Source organism: Saimiri boliviensis, chromosome 8, assembly GCF_048565385.1.
Source record: "Saimiri boliviensis isolate mSaiBol1 chromosome 8, mSaiBol1.pri, whole genome shotgun sequence".
In the NCBI taxonomy this organism is placed as follows: Eukaryota; Metazoa; Chordata; class Mammalia; order Primates; family Cebidae; genus Saimiri; species Saimiri boliviensis.
In genome coordinates this window covers 118,224,583-118,249,360 of record NC_133456.1, presented here as the reverse complement: position 1 = coordinate 118,249,360, position 24,778 = coordinate 118,224,583, and positions in this window count along the sequence as shown.

The window sequence follows — 24,778 nt, the reverse complement described above, 5'->3', positions numbered from 1 at the left end:
GCGCATGCCTGTAATCCCAGCGACTCAGGAGGCTGAAGCAGGAGAATCACTTTAACCCAGGAGGCAGAGGTTGCAGTGAGTCAAGATCATGCCATTGCACTCCAGCCAGGGTGTTGTAGTGAGAGTCAGTCTCAAAAATAAATAAATAAATAAACAATCCACCCCCTCCCTTTTTTTTTTTTTTTTTTTTTTTTTGGGACAGAGTCTTGTTCTGTCTCTAGGCGCCAGGCTGGAGTGCAGTGGCAAGATCCTGGCTTACTGCAACCTGCTTCTCCCGGGTTCAAGCTATTCTCCTGCTTCAGCCTCCCGAGTAGCTGGGAACCACACCCAGCTAATTTTTGTATTTTTAGTAGAGACGGGGTTTCGCCATGTTGGCCAGGATGGTCTTGATCTCCTGACCTCATGATCCGTCCACCTCGGCCTCCCAAAGTGCTGGGATTACAGGCGTGGGCCACCGCGCCCAGCCAAACAAACAATTTTTAACACTGACTGTGGATTTAATAGTGAAACATAGATGCTGAACCATGAATACCAGGTGCTTTTCCAGTGCCAGCTTCCAGGATCTGGGCTCCAAGAGAAGCAGCTTTTAAAATGGGGGCGACACAGACACGGAGGGGCTTAGAAAACTAACCCCGGGCTGATGTGTTACCTTCTGACATGGAAAATAATTCCAGGCCAAGCTCTGGATTCATGTACGTTTTGGACTGCCGTGTTTTTCTGTGTTTTTTTTTTCCTGATGGCAATTGCCCAGGGCTGCCTCTTTAAGGATTTCACATGTTTTAAAATAATTTAACCTACCTTTTAACTTAATGCTTCTGTGCCCTGACTTATTTTTAAACAATGGCTTTGACAGTTAAGCTTTATAGGAGAATTCTGCTCAACAAAGGCAGCAGCTGATGCTCTTGGAGCAGGCTGTGGGGTGTCCACTGAAGACCCTGGGCCCCTCAGTGATGGCCACAGTGTACAGCAGCCTGACTGCCAGAGCCTGGGGTTCCCCGTTCCCACTAGCGCAGAAGCCCTTGAGAATGGACAAACTAACAACCCTAAGGGAGCTGGTGCATGATGGTTCCAGCTCCCACGCGCCCCTGAGTGGGCGTCTCCCAGACAAGGGGTCCAAACTGACGTCCGTGGATCTCCAGCCTGGACTGACGTCCACTTACCCAGGGCAGATGCTAGCTTTGCATTGGAGCCAACACTGGCCATCTCCACTTTCCTGAGTGGTGGAATCATAGTTCCACACTTACTTGAGGACGGACTTTGAGCCACGCCCCCAGCCTCCATGCCTCAGCTGCCTGCTCCAAAAATGAGGCTGCAGACATGTGCATTCATGAGGTTTTCATGAGAATTCAATCAGGATACACACATATCATGTAACACATGGCCACAAGATTGTTAGGTCCTAGTATTTGCTGTCACTGAGTCATGTTAGAGGGTAGCTGAGAAAAAGAAACAATCCATTTCTGGATTCCTATTCACCTTGGCTGATAAAGAATTAGTGAAGTCACCTGAACAGAAGGAAATTAAGATATACGCTTTCGAAGTAAATGAATTCCTTAGTTAATAATGGCTCTTTCCCAAATGTAGAAGGCAGTAGTTTGGAGTCTGAGTTTTGTAAAAAACATTTCATTTTACAGTGTTCCTTCACTGGCGTGCAGTCTGTCAGAAATAACACAGATGATGACAGATTTCTCTTGACATATGTTGGTTGGATTGTTGGGTATAAAAAGCCAGAAGGAAATGCACAATCTAAATATTTTTAGTTAAAAGCATTCGTGTTTGCTGCAGTGTTGTTGCAGTAAAAAGAGCAGGCAGATGAGAAAATAAAATGGTGACAATTTGACAAAAGTTTATCATTTGGAGAGTTTCTAAAGTATTATTCTGGTAGAAATAGAGTTGAAATAATAAAGTCCCATGCCGGAAATGTGGTAGGGTTGAGTTTATAATAGTTGACAAAAAAGAAACTCAGATTCAGTAGCCAAGAAGTGTTCATTCCATAAGCCAGTGTCCTGGCTGAAACTCTGTTGTTCACCCCGGCTGAAGGCTGAAGACAGCTCTGGATGTTTGGAATGGGTCAAGAGTTTGGAAGGCCAGGAGGAAGTCTCGTGTGACTGGTAAAATCCAACACAATCAGAGTAGGAGTCGGGAAGGGAGTGCTCACACCCTTCAGCAAATGTTCTTAGTCAGAGCTTGGGTAGCAGCGGACGGACGTGAGACCTGGGCTGCATTCAGTAGGCCAGGCTGAGAAGTGAGGGGCGTGGCTGTGGCACAGAAGCAAGATGGGGCCAAACGTGGATATTTAGTAGCAAGGTCAAAGTGGGCTCCACAAGTGAGGAAGATGTTGGCAATATTTATTTTCTCCTAGTGCAAGGAGCAATCCTGCTGTCTATGGCTGTGTTGGATTAGGAAGGTGAAAACGATTTGTAGCTGGTTTGAGAGCTGCTGCTCTGTCTGCAGAGCCTCCAGATGTGACCATTGATTAGCCTGCAGCTGATCCAGCAACCTTTCTGAAGACGGGATCAGCTGGATGCACAACTTCACATTCCAGAGAAAAGCAGAGGCAAAAAAAAAAAAAAAAAAAAAAAAAAAAAAAATGAAAGCCTCTCACTTATTATTTTTTTTAACCTTTTATGTTGTCTCAACATAATTATAGGAGAATTGAGGTTATTTGTTATTTATAGAGATATTCATGGTTTTCCTCAGTGCTCTTGGGACTGCAAGTATTCTGCCCAAGTGAACAGTCCTTTAAAAACCCTCAGCAACAGCAACACGCCTCTCAAGGTTATGCCCTCTGCTGTTTTTTTCCCTTTATGTCATTTGTAACAACGACGGTCTCTGACATTTAGTTAATTAAATTTGCCCACAGTGTCTGACTTGGTTGTGCAATTCCTCTAAGAATGTAATTTTTAAAGGTGGCAAGAAGAATGGTTAACCTTGATGAGTCAGTTAGCCATGGTAGCAGGCTATTCAAGATGAGGGTGAAAATTAGAATGCTTGTACAACAGACACATAAAAAGCCCCTGGAGAAAGCACAGATGTGGAATACTTATGATCTAGGTGATGCTTAAAAAACAAGACAGTGAAAGAAATCAAACGATTGCAGGATTGCAAAACGTGCCCTATGCCAGTCAAAGATCTCTATACATGTTAGTTTAATTTACCACCTTTTTTTCCGAATACATTTTGCCTACATGATTTTTAAATTATGGCTGTTTGACAGGTTTCCCTTGACTCCTGTTTAAGAAGTGTTCAATTTGTGTGGGAAGTTTTTATTAAAAGAAGGTGGTGACTTGCATCAGGGCGCCGCAGTTGGTGAGCACTGGAATGGTCATGGGAAAGAGTTAAATATGGAGTGGATTGGATGTCCTGACAGGCTGGGTGTGCGTCGGAGAAGAAGAGAAAATTCATGAATGTTCTCAAGCTATCAAAGTTGTTGGCTTGAACAACTGGGAAAAAGGACACACCAGCCACTGGAATGGGGAGGAGGGCGAGGCGCCCCATTTGGGTGGTGGGGTCTCACTTTTGTGCACATTCAGTTTGAGATATCCAGGACACGTCAGAATGAAGAGCCAAGCAGACTGCTGGTTACGTAGGGCTGGGCTGGGCAGTCTTGGAATATCAGGATGAAATCCTGGCTCTTGGTTAAAAACCTGTATGTGGTTTTCAGCCCTGACCCCGTGTGATGACAAAGCTTTTCCTGGAGGGCTTCTTGGAGACGCTGCCGTCTCCACACAGACTGGGGGCACAGTCAAGCCCTGGGGCCCGCCAGGGATGGAGCTGGCTGGTAAGGAGGAGGCCGGCTGCGCTCCTATCCCCACCCCTGGCCTGACACCTCCATTCTGAGGCCTTTTCAATGGGTCCTTTCCTCAAGCACCTCTGCCAAGACCCCCTGGTGAGGCTAGGGTGGAAGAAGAAGATTCTCCTAGCGCCTCTCCTCTCCTTCCCCGGGAATCCCAGAGCCATAACACCTGGCCCTCTCCTCAGGGCTCTGTCCACCGTTTCATGACTGGCCCTCTCTGCTCTGTGCTGACACCCAGCACCCTCACCTGCCTCTGTTCTGAGGGGAAAATAGAGCCAGGCCTTGAGGCCGAAACTCCTGCTCACATCATTGTAGCAATGAATGGAGCCTGCTCTGTGGCCTCACTCTGGCCTGCTGTCTCACTCAGCGACCCTGACACCGGCGTGATTTTTAAGCCATGAGACTGGATGTGGTCACCGAAGCAAGGAGTGTTCACAGAGAGAGGAAGGGGCACGCGGGCTGGGCAGTGTCCAGGGGCGTGGGAAGAGAGTGGGATCCGCCGTGGACATGGCTGCAGGGCCACGTGTGGCCTCTTGGAACACGGAGGAAGGAAGGAAGCACTGAAGGACGTCAGGACTGTCTATAAAATGCTCTGAAATGACCAGGGAGGTCAGGGCTGGAATGTGCCCTTGGATGTGGCGGTGGGGAAGCGTGAGTGACCTCAGGAGAGGCTTGGTGGAGATGACGCTCATGGAGTGGGTGGAGGTGTGACACGGGGGACAATCCGCAGACAACAGGTGCAGGAGGCCCTGAGAAGTGTCCTCACAGCACAGAAAAACTGCAGTCACAGGTGGTGGGTGAAGTGAGTTCAAGACTTTGGAAAAATAATCACAAGTTTCATACTGCTGTAAATGAGTGGGAGAAAGGGGGAGGCCAGGCATGGTGGCTCACGCCTATAATCCCAGCACTTTGGGAGGCCGAGGCGGGCAGATCACGAGGTCAGGAATCGGAGACCAACCTGATCAACATGGTCAGGTTGAACCTGACCATGTTGGAACATGGTGGAACCCTGTCTCTACTAAAAATACAAAATTACCTGGGTGTGGTGGCTCACACCTGTAATCCCAGCTACTCAGGAGGCTGAGGCAGGAGACTTGCTGGAACTCAGGAGGCAGAGACTGCAGTGAGCTGAGACCACGCCACTGCACTCCAGCCTGGGTGACAGAGCAAGACTCCGTCTCAGAAAAAAAAAAAAAAAAAAAAAAAAAGTTAGGAGTCAAGCAAGGTGGCTCATGCCTGTAATCCCAGCTACTCGGGAAGCTGAGGCAGGAGAATTGCTTAAACCCGGGAGGCAAAGGTTTCAGTGAGCCAAGATTGTGCCATTGCACTCCAGCTGGGGAGACAGCAAGACTCCATCTCAAACAAACAAACAAACAAAGAAAAAGAAAAAAAAAAAAGAAACAAAGGGGGCAATGTCGATGTGGAAGGTGGCACATTGCTGGACAATGTGCTGGAGAAGCCAGAGCTGCTGGGAGTTGAGGAGGACAGGGTCTGGGTCGTCCCAGGTGAGGAATTTTATTTTCAGAACAATCCCCATGCTTGCATGCTCTCTGGATCGTCTGGATGACCATCTTTGAAAATTACACATTCCAAATGTGTTTTTTAGTTTCTATTACGGACTGCATATGAATGATGCACTAAAATGTTCCTTTAAATCTGTTAGCTCTTCAAGGGCAATGCTTGCCCTGAAATTATTTTCTAGTATTCAGAGCAATTAACAGAGCATTGGATAGAAAACTGTGGCTTAATACATATTTATTGAATTTTATAATTTATTCTCCTGAAACATCTCCTGACAATCATAATTTTGTACAATGAATTTGGAATCTAGTGAGTTATTAAAAGTAAGTTTTAGATGAACAACATTGAGTCCTGGTGTGTGTGGGGGCGGCTGGATTGCTGGAACTCCAGAGCTGCTGAAGGAAGAGGGGGTCTCAGCCACAGATATGAGCAGTCGAGGAGCTGTGGTGCAGCTTGAATGTGAGGTTGAGACACCTACCCAGACGCAGCTATTTTGCTGATAGGAGATGATGTCTGAATTTCACATTCTTAGCCAAATATATTGGCATTTTTTTTTTTTTTAGTAGAAACAGGGTTTCAATACAATGAAACCCTGTCTCTACTAAAAATACAATAATAATAATAATAATAATAATAATAATAATAATTAGCTGGGTGTGCTGGCGTGCACCTGTAATTCCAGCTACTTGGGAGGCTGAGGCAGGGAGGTGGACGTTACAGTGAGCTTAGATCGCACCACTGCACTCCAGCCTGGGAGACAGAGAATGACCTCGTCTCAAAAATAAAAATAGTAACTTTAGGACAACTCTGACTTGGATCAGCAGCTCCAATTTATACGATCCACACAGTACCAGCTGGGAATGATTCAGTGAAACAGAAACCAGCACTTTGGGTGTTGCGAGAAGAAATCTAATGCATCCTGCTGTTCCACAACGTTACCATCACTTCCTATTGACAGGATTTTGGATTTAGCTGGCAGCAGGTATGGAGTTATTTTTTTATTTTAATTTGGTATGACATGAAAACAAATACCGTGGACTGCATTTTATGTGCTCGTTTGCCATCTGTTTATCCTCCCTGGTGAGGTGTTTGTTCAGACCTTTTGCCCATTTTTAATTGAGTTGTTTGTCTTCTTATTGCTCAGCTTGGAATGCTATTTGCATCAAGTACATTCCAGTCCTTTATCGGATACTTGTTTTACAGATATTTTTCCAGCCAATGGCTTGTCTTTTCATTCTCTTGGCAGTGTTTATACCAAGCAGAAGTTTATGATTTTAGAAAAGGACAGTCATTCATTCTCTTTGTGGATCACGCCTTTAGTATTGGATCTAGAAACTCATGGCCAAAGCAAGATCTTATGGATACTCTGTTAAGTTTTCTTCAAAAAGTTTTATTGTTTTGTATTTTATATTTAGACCTGTAATACATTTTGATATTATTTTGAAATATGAATGTTCTATTCTTGCATTTTTTTCACATGAACATCACATTTTCCCACCATCATTTTGTTAAAAGATGACCCATTCTCCATTGAATTGCCTATGCTGTTTTGTTAAAGAGCTGTTGACTATATTAGGTGATTTACTTCTGTGCTCTTAGTTCTGTTCTGTTGGTCTGTTTGCCTGTTTCTTCACTAATGCCAAGCCGTCTTGATCAATGCAGGTTTATTGTAAGTCTTAAAGTTGATTGCATGATGTTGTTTCTCCAACTTCATTCTTTTCCTTTAATATTGTGTTCACCATTGTGGGTCTTTTGCTTCTCTATGCAAACTTCAGAATCAATGTAAGGATCTCCAAAAAAATAACTGGCTTGGGCTTTGGTTGGGATTGCACTAAATCTATCTACGAGTTTGGAAGAACTGACATCTTAACCAAAAAAATCTTCCTGTTCATGAAAATAGAATATCTCTCCGTTTATTTAGATTCTCTTTATTGTTTTCTATCAGAGAGGTTTGTAGTTTTTAAATGCAGATCTTGTACATAATCCATTCAATTTATGCATGTCTATCTCATTTTTCTGCTATTGGACTTGGTATCATCTTTTTAATTTCAAATTACAAATGCTTATATTGATGATAGACAGAAAAGCAAGTGACTTATGTATGTTAATCTTGTATCCTGTAACATTGTTATATTATTTATTAGACCAGGAATTATTGTTTTTTTGGTCAGTTCTTTGGGAGTTCCTACATAAACCATCCTATAATCTGGGAACAAACACAGTATACTTTCTTTTTTACAATCTATATACAGGCTGTAAATATACAACTGCCTTATACAGGGCTTTCAGTAGAATATTGAGTAACAACCACAGAAGGAACCCCTTTGCCTGGGTCCCAGTTGTAAGGGGAAGGTCCTCCACTTCTCAGCTCCTAACGTGATGCTGGCTGTAGGTGTTTGTAGCCGTTCGTCAAGCTGATGAAGTATTCCTCTGTTTCTAGTTTGCCGAGAGTTGTTTCATGCAGGGTGTTGAGTTTTGTCAGATGCTTTTTCTGCATTTATTGATATGACTGTATGGTTTTTCTTATTTAACCTGTTGATGTGGTGGATTACAATAAGTGAGATTTTTTGTTGCTTTGTTTCTTTGTTTGTTTTGAGCCAATCTTACTCTGTCTCCTAGGCTGGAGTACAGTGGTGCAATCTCAGCTCACTACAACTTCTGCCCCCTGGGCTCAAGCAATTCTCCCACATCAACCCTCCCACATCAGCATCCTGAGTAACGGGGGCTACAGGCACACATCCACAGTGCCTGGCTAGTTTTTCCTTCAAGACAGGGTTTCACCATGTTGCTCGGGCTTGCCTTGTACTCCTGGCCTCAAGCGATCCTCCTACCTTGGCCTCTCAAAGTACTGGTATTGCAGGTGTGAGCCACCATGCCAGCCACATTAAGTGAGTCTTAAGTGTGGAATGTGCCCTGCATACATGGAAAAGCATCTCACTTGGTTGTCGTGTATAATTCATTTTAGACATTCTGAATTTTATTTGCTGTTACTGTATTTGAGGAATTTGTACACATGTTCATAAGAGATTTTGGTTTTTTGCATTTTTCCTCACTTTCAATGTCTTTACCTGGTTTCCACGTTTGAGTAATGCTGGACTCATGGAATTAGCTGTGTTCTTTCACTCCTGTTTTTTAGAACACATCATTGAGAATTGGTATTACTTTTTCTTAAACATTTAGTAGTGTTCTGTTTGCAAAGTTACTGCTTATTGATTCAATTTCTGAAATAGACATAGGTCTATTCATTTTACTCAGTTCTCCTTGTGTGAGTTTTGGCAGTTTGTGTTTTCTAGGAATTGATCCATTTCATTTGTTGCTAAATTTGTGGGCATACAGCGTTCCATAATATTCCTTTATTCCCTTTTATTGCTCATGGGTAGTAATGCCTCTTCTTTCATTCTGGTATTTGTAATAAGAGTATTTTTTTCTTTTATTTGGTTAGCCAGGCTAGAAGTATATCATTTTAAAAATGATTTCAGAGAACCTGCTTTTGGTTTTCTTAATTTTTACTATTAATTTCCTGGCTTCAGTTTCATTGATTTCTAATCTGATTTTTATTTTTTCTTTTCTTCTCTTTATTTAAGCTTAAATTGTTTTTTTTTTCCTCTATTTTCTTGAAATGTAAGCTTAGATTTCAGATCTTTTTTTCTAATAATGCTTTTCTAATAAATGTATTTCTTTGTAGTATCACTTTACCTTATCCCATAAAATTTAATTAGAAAGTTGTGTTTTGATTTTTATTTAGTTCAAAATGTTTTTAAAACTTTCTTCAGACTTTTTTTTGACACATGCATCATTGAGAAGTATGCTTTTTAATTTTGAATTTGTGAGGATGGTTTGACTATCTTGTTGCTATTAATTTGTAATTTAATTCCACTGAGGTCTGAGAATGCATTTTGTCTGTTTTCTTCCTGTAAGTTTGCTAAGGTGTGTCTCATCATCCAAAATGTGCACAGTCTTGGTAAATGTTCCCAGTGACCTTGAGAAGAATGTATTTTCTGCTATTTGTTATGTGTAGTATTCTATCTTCTGCCTTCAATTATCATATAGATCACATTAATTTCCATTGTTGTTCAGATTAACTATAATTCTTATTAATGTTCTGCTTGTTAGATCCACGAATGACGTGACATGTTACCACTTGGTGTCACACATACAAAGGGGTTGTCTGCTGTGGAATGTGAGCCTCACGAGGGACTTGTATTAATTTTTGTTGTTAGTTGCTCTGCTTTTTTTTTTTAAATACTCTAAGCTTGGAACTTTAATATCTGCCCTACAGACATCTGTTGAATGAATGGACAAACCAAGAATTGATTTGAGTTTCAAGACTCCAGCAGATTTGTGGAAAGACTGTTATGAAATTACCAGGAGCAGAAAATTTTCTGGCCAGTATAAATGATTTTGGAGCATATAAAATTATATAAAAGTGTCCAATTCAATAATAAGAATAATGCATAAAGGGAGATAATTCACACAGAGCAAGTAAAAACCATCTTTAATCATGTAAAATATATACAACCTCATTAACAGTGGTAAATTGAAACACAAGATCCTTTTTTAAATCTAACAAATTGATAGATATTTGAATAAATTATGTTATTTCTTCTTTAAAAGTAATCTTCATGTGGAACAAATTTTGCTTCTCTGTCTTTTTTGCAGGAATGTCAGTAAAACCCCTGTAGAGTTTTCTTCATTTTCCTTATGTTTGTGTACCTACAGAAATCTTCAGTGCTTTTTGGAATTGTTGAGGGGTATTTCCTTTCCCTCCATTCACTCATGCATTCATTTAACAAACAAAGCTCGAATACAGGATGACAGCATAATTGGCCACAGGAAAAATCTAGGTGGGTTCTTAAAACGCACATAATTCAATATAAAGGTGGCGCGGACTGGAGACCCAGGAAGTGCTGAAGTGAGAGCCGTGCGGGAGGTGGCACCCAGGACACCCCAGGAGACCCCTGCCCAGCCTGGAGCGCGTTAACCATTTGGGTTCTCAGATGGCTGTGAAGACAATGTATGAATGACAGAAATAACACAAAGGAAACCCCAGGAGGCTGCCGTGGGAACCTGGGAGCAGGACCTGGCTGCGGCTGGAGAGGGGTCGGGGGCGGACACTGGTTCAGGGCCAGCTGCCTGGAGTGCAGCGAAGTCTAAAGCTCCTCATGGATGAGGAGGGCACCCATCAAAAGGAAAACGGGCTCGGGGAGTAGATAGATCCTTCATGAACGCAGGAGCAGCAGTGAGGAGTGCCGGGGCCTCGGTGCGTCTCCCGCTCGGTCTCTCGGGAGCAAAGGGCCCGCAGGCCGCGTCGGGGGTTAAGGGCGCACTCTGCTGCCCCTGAGCTCCAGGGGCTGGGCCTGACGGAGGGCAAGCATGGCAACTGAAATGCACTTGGGGCAAGACGTGTGTGTACTCCAGGGGAAGAAATCAAGCTAAGGAACCAAGGAAAGAACACATCTTGTTAAAAAAATAAATAAATAAATAAATAAAATAATAAGATTGTAGGAATTTTTAAGATTTCCAGAGCTGCAAAACTCAGGATGGAATGTCCGGCAGGAAGAAACCCAAAACAACATAGAGAAGAATGCAGGGGGCTTCAGACCGCCTGTGGGGTAACTAGAGAGAGCGAGAGAGCGAGAGAGCGAGAGCGAGAGCAAGCGAGCACGTGTGCGCTAAGTGAACACATCATGGATATGAAACTTGGAGAAATTCTTTGAAATTTCGGCACAGTATAGGAGACAGGACTCATTCTGCCTGCTTCCTGGGAGAATCTGAACAGTTTTGGTGGTAATTCTTTGGAACGGGTGAATCTAGGATGTTGGGTTTTGGAAGACATCCAGCTCCCTTATCACTGGCTTGAGGGTTGGAGATTCTCCTTCCAACAGCTCCTGAGCAAAGGCGCTGGGGTGTGTGGTGCAGGACTCAGCGCCAGGGAAGAAACTCACTTTACTCAGGTTCGGAGCTGCTGGTGCTATTCCCAGGGAGCTGAGAGGTGCTGAGAGCTCCGGAGTCTCCCTGCTGGGTGCTAGGTCAGCAGAGGGGAGCGCAACGGGGACGGTAAAGGGCAAGGGCTCTCAGTGAAGAAAAGACCTAGAATCCAGCTGCTCCGTTCTGCATTTCATTTAGAAATGCCCCCCCTCCCCCAAATCATGTTTATTCCGTCCTGTTATATGGGGAGAAGCAGATGTTTGAGAAAACGGAATGCAAGGAAATTAGCTTTGATCTAGGAAAAGACGATTTGAGAGCTGTATTGTTTTTTCCTCTAGGCCTAGATAGAACAGAGCACACAATGGTCAGTTTGCTATTCTGTCAGTTCTTTGATATAATAATTATTAGAACACAATTAAGAATGGGACAGAAAAGGATATGCAGCTGTTGAAGGAAGGATTGGAGAATCACCAAAGGCGAAGCGCACCTCACCGCGAGGCTGTGCAGTGACCGTATAAATGAAGATGTCAGGAAACACACACATCACTCACTGAGTCGCATCCCAGACACCCGTGTTCCCAAGGAAGTGCAGGAATTATGAAATGCAAAAGAAAATCTGAATAGTTTGAATAAAATTGGAAAACATTCAAAGAAGGGAAGAGGAAAAGAAGGAAGGATAGGAATGGATGAACATATGTTTGTAAAGGAAAGTGACTTTTGAAAGAGGAAACGTCATACAGGAAAGATACATTTGAAAGAAAAATGGTAAAATCCCTTCAGCTACAGGGGGAAGTCAGGGAAAGTGTTTGAACATGTTTTAGTTTTAAAGAGTTGGCTTTAATTGTCTTCAATCTGGGAGTGACCAGAGATTTTGCTAAGTTAAGAAAGACAGTGGCACACACGAAATTCACATTCTCTTTAGCCATGTGTATATGGCTTTCTGGATTAAGAATATATAATAACTCATAAACTAGACCAGCTTCGACTCTGATTGTTACCCTGTAAGATCTCGTGTTTCTATTTTTAAAAGTTCCTTATCATGCAAGTAGTTTGCTGGCACTCACCAGTGACTTTTCCTTTGGGATTAAATTTATCCTAAGGAGATCAGTCGGAAGCCAGTCTTTTAACTCCATAAGCTGATTTTATCGAAAAGCTCATCATGGCCTGATCTCTGAATCATTGTTCTCAGCTGGGCCTCTGGGGTATGTGGGTTGTGCTTTTCACGTGGCCAGGGCAGCCGCTGCTCGGGAAGGAGCAGGCACTTGGACCCACCAGAACGCTCCCCAGCACTGTCCATGGACATTGCCTGCTTTAGTCTTTAGGGATCATTCTGCTGCGTTTCACAATGTGTATTTTTATATGTTCATGATTAAATCTCTTTCTCATGGCAACTCCCTAAGAAAATAAACCTATGTCCACAACATCAGAAGAGATGGATGTTCTTGGAGGAGGTGGAAGGATTGAATTCTAACAGAGTGCGGCTGCACTGAGGATGTTACTTCAGCGGGTGGGTCAGTGGGGAATAAATTTTATCCATGGTGGGTTATGGAGAACACAATCTGCTCTGTGCTATGAATTAGGAGAAGCAAGGATGTCCAAATGGCCTTTAAATGGTTTAATAAAGATAAGAATCATGTGCCAAAATAGTATCAGATTCATTTGGGCAAAAGATACAAAGAGTTGTACATTCTAAACAATGCAAAATCTAATTATTTTATGCATGGGACTATTTAGTTCATTGAAAATTTTGCAGTAAGGCACTGTAGCCTGAACTTGGCATTAGGCTATAGCCAAAAGCTAAACCAGGCATCGCAGAACTGATAAGACTATATAAAAATGCAAAAATCCAATAATAGGTTGCAGAATAGATTCCTTAATGGATACCAAAAGATGTGCACATTTCAGAACAGGGCTTGAGATTCCATTTGGACTAGAGGAATGGTTTGTTTCAAGGAGAGTGATGTCTGATATTTAGTGACTAGTTACTCTGCCATGCGGAACAGTGTATATCATTTCTCTCATAATTTGGCATTTCCAGAAGATTTGCTATGTAACAGTTATTGGCTGCTCAGTATCATAACATTTCTGAATTGCATTGTACCTAGAGACCTCAGCTACCCTCCTCTTTTATAGACAAATAATTGTATGTATCACAATTAATAGCAAGACTGACTGGCCATTTTTGTAGAGCATTAACTATTTTCCAGCACATTTGCTAATACGTGGAAATGTTACTTTATTCAGTCCAGAAGACAGCCCAGTGCAGCAGGTGTTTCTGTTACTCTCATTTTAAAAATGAGGAAAAGGGAGGCACCAGGAGATGAAGTCGCTCGCTGAGACGGAAGGTGGCCTGAGCTGGAATACAGACAGGAGTTCAGATCTGAGGCTGGCTGGAGCTTTATCAACACAAGCCACCTCTTCTCCCAGGTCACTGAGGGCATTCAGAGAATTTGAAGAGTGGCCCAAGGTCTAGGAGCCTTTTTTTTTATACTTTAAGTTCTGGGGTACATGTACAGAACGTGCAGGTTTGTTACATAGACATACACGTGCCATGTGGTTTGCTGCACCCGGTCATCTACATTAGGTATTTCTCCTAATGTTAGCCCTCCCCACCCCCTGCTATCCCTCCCCTAGCCCCCCACCCCCGACAGGCCCAAGTGTGTGATGTTCCCCTCCCTGTGTCCATGTGTTCTTGTTGTCCAACACTTAGGAGTGAGGCTTTTTTAAAGCAAAGACAAGCAAAGCCACCATCTCTGCCCCAGACCTACTTGCATTGTTTCCAGAGCGCTACTAATTAAATTCCTACCTGCAATTCTGAAAAACCGATTGCTGAGGAGTTGAACATTTCTCAACCCAATCCAGTGTTTGTTTACAAATTGATTAGATGTCCAGCTGGTAATTTTCCTGCTTCACTTTCTTTTGCTGACACTTCTATTTCCTCGAGGAATTCTGGGTTATTCTGGGGCGATAGAAAAAGGAAGTCCGTCTCAGCTTCTCGCCAGCTCCTCCTTCCTTTCCCATCCCTTTTCTTGGCTTTACAGAGGGAGGCTTGGCCACGTTTTCTAGGTCCTGTGGGTCAAATTATTATTTTTGAGAAGGTTTTCAAAGTATCTTTTCAGAAAAGACAGCATTTTATAAGTCCCATATCTATTCAGAAAACCCACTTCCACTTTAATCACTTCCTATAAAAATTTTAATGACCGTACATCAGTGGAGCTATAGGAGAGTCATTAAAACAGAGCCAGGAATAATCCCCAGGGTCCTTTCTCCTTCCTGAGAGCCACCAGTGGTCACGGATGAGAGTAATTTAACACGTCTCTCAGTGTTAGCTGGCTCGGTCGGAGCCGTGTGCTTGGCATGCAATCGCATCTTGAATCACAGTTGGTGGAAAAACACGCAGAGCAGCTTGGGGTCAGTCCATGCCTTGGTATGTCAGCTGCAGTGGGTCAGGTGTGTGAGGGATGTAACAGGTGGGGAATGCTCACAGTGCTGTGAACCCCGTTGTGTAAATACCCCTTCGAGCTGAGGTGGTGATTAAGTGTGACTCGGTAGGTGTTATTCAACTTGTATTATCTTGACTACAACTAAAAATAACGGATTAGTTGATGGCACACTGGTTCTTTGGGTCTTACCTGAAAAGCATAGTTTTCTACGCTGTGAAACTTGTGGTTTTCTTTAGGTTAATTTGTGTTCCACAACAACTTCTGTGATCTCAAGGGGTTATGCAACACGTAGCATCTTGGCTGAGATTCCTGCCTTGTGTTTGTAACCTCTGAACATTTATCTCTCCAGAATTCAGATAATTTGGAAGCAGTGGTGTAGAATTTCATGGCGAGTTTAATGTAATTAGAACGATAGAAAAGGGGGAAAAAGGAAGAAAATACGGAAGATACATTCTCAGTGCCCCCTTTGGCTTTGTGTAACATGCAGGGTCACGGGCCCTCACGAGACGTACTCTATCAAGACATTTCGACACAATTTCCTTCGTTTTTTCCTTTTCTTAGCAGGCATTCGAAAAGAATGTGCTGAGAGCACCCTGGGCTAGGAGAGCCGCAGAGCTGACATCTCCCAGTGGCTCCACTTCCGTGGTTGAGTTACTCCAGGTTCTTGGCAAAGAGTGAGCCTGAGATGTTGAGGCCCCTGGCCCGTGACTCGGACTTGTGGCCTTCTTTTTGTGCACACCAGGCTGCTGTGACTCCGACTTCTCACAGACATCACCTGCTGCCCTGACGGCTGCCTCATCTGTAGATGTCAGCGGGGTGCCAGCAAGTTCTAGGGTACCCCTTATGAAGGACTGTGCAGGCCCACAGAACACCTGACTTTTCCTTTCGCTGAGGCACAGTCTGAGGCGGTTTCTACCCACAGCGTTGCACGAGGTCCACGGCAGCCCTCCTCCACAGCGAACTTGGTCTCTGACAGCACCCTGGTTTACGTTCCTCCCCTTCTCGGCCCGCTTCCCTGCCTTCTTCCATTTTCTTGGGGGAGATTGCCTCCTCAGTCAGTGATGTGGACACTTCCTTAATCAACCACAGAAACATCTCCTTAGTCAATAGCACTTGGGTTCTGCTGCAGAGAGCCTGGCCCAAGGCATAGACCAGTCTCTTACTATTGTGAGTTCCTCCACCAGTACCATGAATCGAGTGACCCTTCCTTAGATTTACGTATGCCTGAGTTTCCACTTAAAATAAGGTCCTGTGGAAAAGCAAACCAACCATCAAAAAATACACACACACACACACACACATATATATACACGATAATATGCTTTTATATATTTTCTATATTTATTTTTAAAATAAGATATTTTTGTAGATTATCAAGTAAAATCAGTGCGCAGTTGGCTGTTACTTTTTTTTTTTACTTGATATGCTACTTTAGTCTGCTAGCCATACAACTAGTTCTAGGTAAAGCAAAGGAAAAAGTTTACCATTTGGCACATGCAATTTAAAATGTCCCACACTAATGACAAAGCATGACAATTCAGAGTGAATGCTTTCTGTGTGGAAATATATTTTATAATTACATGGTTAAACTAAATGTAGAACTGATGATGTTCAGAAATGTTTAGCTAAAAAAAAAGGTATGTCTAAAATAAGTCACATAAAATGGGAACCGTCTTTTACATCAGTGTGAAACCTTCATCAGTTTGCTTTCCTGTGGATTTTCTTAGATCCTCCACAGCTGTGTTTTTTTAAATTATTATTATGAAAAGGGGTCATGATGAAGGATATAATCTCTCTGTTTTTTTAATGAAAGTGGTTATGATGAAGAATATAATCTATCCCACTTTGATTCTTTGCTGCAGATTCTACACATCAACTAAGAAGTCTCCCCAGACGCCATGCCTTGTAGTAGGATTGTAAGCTTATGAGTCCATTCTCACACTGCTGTAAAGATGCTCTCTGAGACTGGAAATTTATAAAGAAAGGAGGTTTAATTGGCTTACAGTTTCACAGGGCTGGGAAGGTCAGGAAACTTACAATCACGGTGGAAGGCAAAGGGGAAGCAGGGCACATCTTACATGGCGGCAGGAGAGACGGAAGGCCACGCTTTGAAAGCATCATTTCTCATGAAAACTCACTCATTATTATAAGAATAACATGGGGAGAGCTGCCCCATGATCTAATCACCTCCCACCAAGTACCTCCTTGGCATAGGGAGATTGCAATTCGAGATGAGGTTTGGGTGGAAACAGGGAGCTGAACCGTATCAGTAGGTAATGCTAACTCTCTGTAGCATAAGACGTTGGGGAAGAAATGATGTGTCATGTATTTAATACCTAAGTATCATAAAATGACCGTACTTAACTTGGAAAATACAGAAACAGTCAAAAAAGAAACTTCAGAAAGTCTGCCTAACAAAACCTAGAGGCAAGTATTGCTGGGGATAGAGTACTTACCCCAACTGTTTGTTTATTTATTTTTAAACAGGGTCTCACTCTGTCACCCAGGCTGCAGGGCAGTGGTGCCACCACAGCTCAGTGCAGTCTCCAACTCCCAGGCTCAAGCAGTCCTCTCACCTCAGCATCCCAGGTAGCCGAGATTACAGGCAGGAGATACTGTTCCCAGCCTCCCCAACTGTTATAATGCACTGGCCCACCCTGCTGCACAATTGCTCTCATAATTCGTGATGTGTAATGAACATTTCTAAACTCACCGAATAAGCTTCCACAACTTTAAGAATGGAGAAGCATCCCCTTTTCTGTTTATGCCATGATTCGTTCACTCTCTTCCTCCTCTGGGATTTGTAGGCAACTGCTTTAAATAAGGTTGTTGAAAGGACCATTTGGGTTGCTGGCCAGTGAGTTTGCGTGGATCATTGTGATTCTCTGCAGCTCTCTGAGCTGGCTCTATTTCCACACACAGGTGCAAAAAGGAAATCCACAGCAGAACAACAAAATGAAGAAGAATTCTTTGTAATCTTTTGAGATTCAGAATTGCATTTTGAAGTTCTCTGGAGAGCTGTAGATAAAAGGGGAATTGAGTCTCAAAACCTCAAAATCCTTGTTTTTAATGATCAATATCACAGTTTTTGTCATAAGCGAAAAAACAAAAATTTGGGCCGAATGCTTGATATAGCTGACCATCAGTTTTTTTTCCACCCTAGGGATGAACTAATTAGGAGTTGGTTAGAAAAAAAGAAAGAAATTTGAGAGGGAAAGATAGTATGCCTGAGGAAAAGTGAGTTGGAATGGTAATTCCAAACTAAGAAAACCACAAAGTGATTCAGACATTTCTGAATTAATTAAGATTAAAATCTGCAAGATCAGGGAATGGGAGTTAATGTAGACATTACATTTAGTATAAAAATTATGTTTTGCATGCTTGAGTTTGTAGCTTGGAAGACTCATATGTTTTTAAAAGTCATTTTGTATCTCTGTAGTTATTTTGTTACAATAATAAGTTCTTGATCCTTAATGGTCAAAGTAATTAAGTGCACAAATATTTCAATAGAGAATCACACACATGTATATAACAAATTCAGGCTACTTAAATATTTGTATGCAGAGACACACACACCCAAACACACACACACACACACACACACTCTCTCTCTCTCTCTCTCTCTCTCCTTGTAGTGGAGTTTATACTCTAATTTCTAGTTTATAGTTTATTGTCCATATTTTACTATAAACTGGATGAAATGAGAGCCTAAATTTCTCTTACTGACTTTGAAGCCTCTTATCAAACCAGTGATTGTCTAACAACAGGTATTCACTAAATGCTATAAATTAATATATCAATTAATCAATTAACATCATTATATATCATTATTATATGATTATATATAATTATACATTATGAAGAATACATCATTTCTTCATGCCTGTTCCTGGATTTGATTGGGTAGGCAAACAATAATTATAGAAAAATAAATTAGAAATTATGTTACAAATCATGGTTTTTTTTTAATCAAAAGATATCCTAATATAGCCTACATTTTGGTATATTATAGTAAAAAAAGACAGCTTATTTTACAAATCAGGTGGATTATGGTGGTGATTTTTTTCAATAAAAAAATACTATCCTAATACATCCTACAATTTAGGGGTCAGTTGCATTTCACTTTTTGTACATATTAATCTACTAATACTCCTCATTCAATGTATTAATGTATTATATATGTATTAATGCCATTTTTATGCTCCATGAGACTTGATAATCTTTTTGATGAGACAGAGTCTCACTCTGTCGCCCAGGCTGGAGTACAGTGGCAGGATCTTGGCTCACTGCAACCTCTGCCTCCCAGGATCAAGTGATTCTCCTGCCTCAGTCTCCTGAGTAGCTGGGATTACAAGTGCCCACCACCATCCCTGGCTAATTTTGTATCTTTAGCAAATATGGAGTTTCACCATATTGGTCAGGCTGGTCTCGAACTCCTGACCTCAGGTGCTCTGGCTGCCTCAGCCTCCCAAAGTGTCGGGATTACAGGCATGAGCCCAGCCGAGACTTGATAATCTTTGAAGGCAGTTAAATTTCATGAGCAGGGGTTGGTTGGCTTCTTGAGGCCACAGTTTCTCCACCATCTTTCTGCAGTCTTCTAGGTCCACGTTATGACAAAATCAGGGCAGGCTCGATGTGCTCACCTCCTCAAGCTTCTTCTTACGAATGGAGACTGGATCCAATAATCACTTTGTTGGTGTGCGAAACCATGATTCGGAGATGGTGTCTGTTCAGCTTTTCAGCCATGCTTCAGTTCTTCGCAGCGCTCTGACTGCTCTTATAAATATAAATTCAGACGAAAAGAGGAGTAAGCTAAGAGTGGGATTTTCTCTCTAGGAAGCAATTCAATCTCCAACCACTTACCCCAGAGTGAGAAAAACATCGGAAATATATAGGACATCTTTTGAAATGTCCCTCCCATTCTCTCCCGCACTGGGTAAGCTTCTAAACATCCTCTTCCCTTGTAAGCATGTCTGTCTTTATACCATGTGCCATGCACTGCTCCTCTGTGGAAGGAGTCTGGCCAAAAGGCATCAGGAGGGTTTTCCAGCAGATTGCATCAGGTGAGGCTGTTCTTAATCACTGGAAATAAATTGGCCAAGCCTGTTGGGTGGAATCTGTGTTAATCTGAGCCCCACCAGCTGGATGAGATTAAAAGAAGCAGATTTGTTTATCCCAAGTAGAGGAGGACTGCTCTTATCTCTGTTTTAACTGGATTTGGTTTTGTGCTCTCATAAGCCAGAAGGGCACATTAATCCATAATACTCCAATCTCACAGCTCTGTTTTAGGCCTAGAAAGTCTATGTATTTGTGATTTTGTTTCATTTCAAGTAACAAGACCATTAATAAAAACAACAAGCATAGCTCTCTGTTCCGGAGGGTGGCTGACTTATCACATCTCAGGGAGACGCCCACCAGCTGTGTTATGTCCTTATGGTGAATCCACACACTCCTTCTTCAGGTCAAATATTTTGGAGCACAGTTAAACAGATGCATCTCTAATCAATTGCTTGTTATATTAACGTCTTTGTTTTTGAAACGAGCCCATCTAATTCTTTGTATACATGCTTCTGTGTGTGTATTTGAAATAATTCTGCTGGGGTCAAATATTATATAAGGAGAGGCTGACATGCATAGAACTCTTTCCTGAAGTCATGATTGCATTTTCGTGAGGCTGAAGAGTATGGCTGTGTGTGTACAGCAAGTGCCTTTATATGAGCTCATATGTGTATTTTAGTTTGGGGTAAGGGAGACACTGTGAGGTATGACTGCAGTGATTTTGCCTGGCCAGCGAGTCAAGACACAATGATTCTCTTTGAAGCTGACACCTGAGAAAGCTGTTGCAATGGGGAAAACAGAACAAACAAACAGCAACAACAAAAACCCTTGTGTATAAGGTCAGGATCATACGTTTGTCCTGTCTACATGCGTGAGTGTGAGAAATCCCTCAGTGCTATAGAAAACTTTTCTCCAGCCTATTATTTTTAAACTCACATCTCTACTACCACCTTAGTTTTATGGCTTGCACATAAAAGTTTCATCACCCACAAGGAGACATAGACTTTTGTTCTACTACTTGAGATTAACTAACTGCAGATTCCCTTATTAGTCCTCAGCATATGATCCTCAAAACGAAGTGCTCGGGCTGGGTGGCAGGTGGTCTCTGCATGGCCCTGATGATGCCTCACTCTGGAATTCATGCCCTTCTGCAACCCTCCCTTCATGTCAGTCCTGTGCCTTGCTCCTGACAAGTATGGCAAAGGTGATGGGTTACGTAAGATCGCAACACTTCAAATTGCAATTTCCGTGTGGCTAGCAACCCCCTTTACTGCCTCTCACCTTACATCCTCACTGGGGATGACCTTCAGCCAAGAGCAGCTAAGAATTAAGTCCCTCAGCTCACAGCCAGCAGCAGCTACTTCCTGCCAACCACCAATGTGTTCATCCACAGGTCCATCCCCAGGCAAACCTTCAGATGAGACCCCAGCCCTGGCCCACATCTTACCACAGTTGTGAGGAACCCTGGGTCCAGCTCAGCTGTGCCTGGATTTCTGAACCACATAAATTTCAGTATGATAAATGTATGTTTTTAATTGTATATTTACAGACTCTCTGATCCACCATATTTAACTCTTCTTTATTTCTAAGGCATACAATCCAGAAACACAGGGTCTGGAGCTCTGGTACTTGCATTTGAATCTTACTTTCTTCAGGTACTAGCTAGCTTGCCTTGTGCTTATTGCTTAATCTGTGTTTTGTCTTAATTTTCTCACCTTCACGACAGTATAATGTTTGCCTTAGAGTATCATTGTGAAGATAAATGAGTTAATGTGCATAAAATGCTTAGAAAAGTGCTTGGCACAATAAAATATGAAAGTGAATGACCTGTGATAATGATTATCCATCAAGATGTGAGAAGATCCTTCCTAAGATATTAAATGTAAATGCACAAGGAGCAGGTCCTTTGGAGCAGAGGCCAGGTGGATGGGGTCCATGCAGCTGCAGGATTCTTCACTTGCCTGCAAAGGGCATTGCTGTTAGAGGCACCCGTGCCTCTTGCCTTCACGAGTGAAGATACTTGAGGGTGCACTGAGGAAACGCACACCGCTAAGGCTGCAAATTTGTTACTCAGTAAATGCCCAGCGTCAGAGCTCCTGGGATTTACCGGGTGAAGCAATATCTACCTGCCAAACAGAATCATTGCTGCCATCATTTCGGAGGCTTTCCAAGGGACCTGGGAGAGTTGTCAGTGCTGGCAGTAGGGATGCCACACCAGCAGTGTTCAAGCATTTCACAAGCGCTGATTCAATAAATGAGGGAATGGATGAAAACGGAAACCTCACATTTGTCTGTGGTTTTTAAGCCTCTTTCCACCACATTAAGGAGGTTTTGGGCATGGCCGCGGGTTTCCCACCCTGCTTTTAGGGAGGAGCCATTCTGGCCACACAGGCAAGGGCAGAACAATGTTTCAGTTTTTGCACTAGCTTAAATATAGGCAATCTCATCTTATACTCACCCTATCCTTCTGCAGTTGATAGAGCAGTTTTATATCACCTTAACTTCGCAGGCGTGGTCATGGGGTCAGAGGTTACATGCAGAGATGCTGAAGACCTAAACCAAGTACTTCACAAAATAGACAAACACAAGCTTTTGTATTTTTAAAAATGCACTTATTGTTGCTGAGCATTTTGTAGATATCAGGAACTCTTAGATTTTAAAAACTTCATATATAATATCCTCTTTTACTAATAGTCAATGACCCAGGGCAAATAATTCAGGATTCTATATATGAAGTGATTAAAATACCTATCTTATTGAGTTTTGATGAGAATTATATAAAATCATGTCTCTCACAGGCTTGACACAATTTTATGCATATTTAAAATATTTTTGAAAAACATAAAAATGACGTAGCTATTAACATAATACAGTTTTGAAAGTGAACTATTATTGCAAATTTTGAAAGTGAACTATTATTGCTCATGCTGCCTGTGTGTCATGCCCACACCCTTTGCTGAGCTCCAGAGTCAAAGCTGTTCAAAAGTCTTACTTGTGCTCTTTTGGCACAAAATCTCACTTCCAGGTTTCTCAGTGGTTTGCTTCTATTGCTGGATACTGAGGCACTCATAGACCACAGCTATGTAATACATTCTGTGGAAGAAGACAGGACTGGAATGCCTCCTCTGGCCTAAACATGCATACTTCAGTAACTTCTTTCTCATATTCCCAAATTAGTTGAGTCATCAGTTTTGGTTAAATCCTTTACGGTGTTTACCTTCGTAAATCCTTTACGGTGTTTACCTTCGTAAAACTATGCATAGTCAATCCACTTTTTCTGACATATTTTAATTGCTTCTTTTTTTCCTTTTACGTTATATTTTATGTGTGAGACAAATCTGCCATTGATTCTCAGCATTTTAGAAGAATCCATATTTTAAAATGTTTTTCAATACGACGAAAACAAGAAGGTAATCTGTGAGTTCCCAGTCTCTCATCCCGGAGGAGGCATTCCTGGGAACTCTAACCCCAGCCTCCTGGTGGCCGGCATTCTGTGTCCCGAGGCAAACTCCCCACAGCCTTTTGCATCTTTCCGGGATGATTTTGTCTCTGTGTAAGCCCCAGTCCTTGAAGGAGCCAACATCTTTCTTCTGAGGGATTTACTCCTCTGTTCTGTGGTCCACATTTGCTTCTGGTGGAAGAACAAATGGAAGATAATTATTGATACCTTTCATGTATAAAAAAGTCTTTCTTATGCTTATCAATTCTGTTAATTTTTCAAACACGAAAAAGCACTTATTTCATGCCAGGCACTGTTCTAATTACACATACTAACTTAATAATTTATTACCAGTTTGCTGGTATAAAATTTTAGCTTGAGAATAATTTGCCCTGAGAATTGTGAATATCTCTCTGCATTTTCTTTCTAGATTGCAGTGTTGTTGAGAAATTGGATGCCATTCTTATTCTAAATTCATGTTTGCCTATTGTCTTATTTTTTATTTTCTTTTCGCTCTCTACCAGTGTAATTTCTAGTACTTGGATTTAATGATAATGTCCTTGGTGTAAGTCATTTTTAAATGTATTTGCCTTAATACATTAAATCTGAAAATCCATCTACTCCAGCTTTTTAGTTATTTTTCATCTGATTTCATTGGTGATTCGCTTTCACTCTTTATTCTTTTTTCTCCAATATTATTTGTTATATTTTCCAGACTAATTAAATAAAGCTTTTCAGTTCTTTAAAATAGTTTTAACATCTCCTTACTAAATCTTTAGGTTGTCATTGATTTAGGGATATGACCCCTAACTCTACCTTCCAAATCTTTATTAGTTTCTTTAAATTCCCAGTAACATGTTTGTAACATCCAAGAGCTTTTGTTTGTTCTCCAGCTTTCTTTATCACAGTATTCTGAATCTGAGAGGATTGTAGTCTTGAAGTGTTATTCTGCCGTCTACATTAATTCCCTTTATTCTGAGTGCTGCTATATTCTGTTGCTTTATTTGGATCTCAGTCTTTCTTGCTGGAACTTTGACTCCAATGGCTGGTGATCCTCAACAATTCATCCATATTCATGAGAGAGACATAAAATTAAACACAACTTGTGCATGCATTCTGGTTAATTGTTGAGATGTATGCATTTCTGATTGCAGAACTTTAAAAGATTTCTTGGATGCTAAAATTCACAGTTTTAAGAATAAGCCAGAACACCTATTTCCTATTTATTGCCTATTAAGAAGAAGGTGGATTTTGATAGAATGTGTTGTGGGTGGATAAATGGGAAAATACTTCTACATGACATCAGTCCACCTGGCTAAAAATTTCAGTCAATCCATCAGCTCTTAACTCACTTATCTATCACTAAATACTCCTATTTTAATGAAACATTTTTGTTTTAGGAAAAATTAAGGGGATGGATTTTTTAGCCCATTAGAATGAAAAGGAGGAGAACTAGCAAATACAGGAAGAAGTGTGTGGCATTCCTTCATAAATACTTAATTTTCAGCAGGTGCTGAGTTCTAAGTATATGGCCAGGCATTGTGCTAGGCATATTATGGTTATTAAAGTATTTAATTTCCACCAGAGAATTAC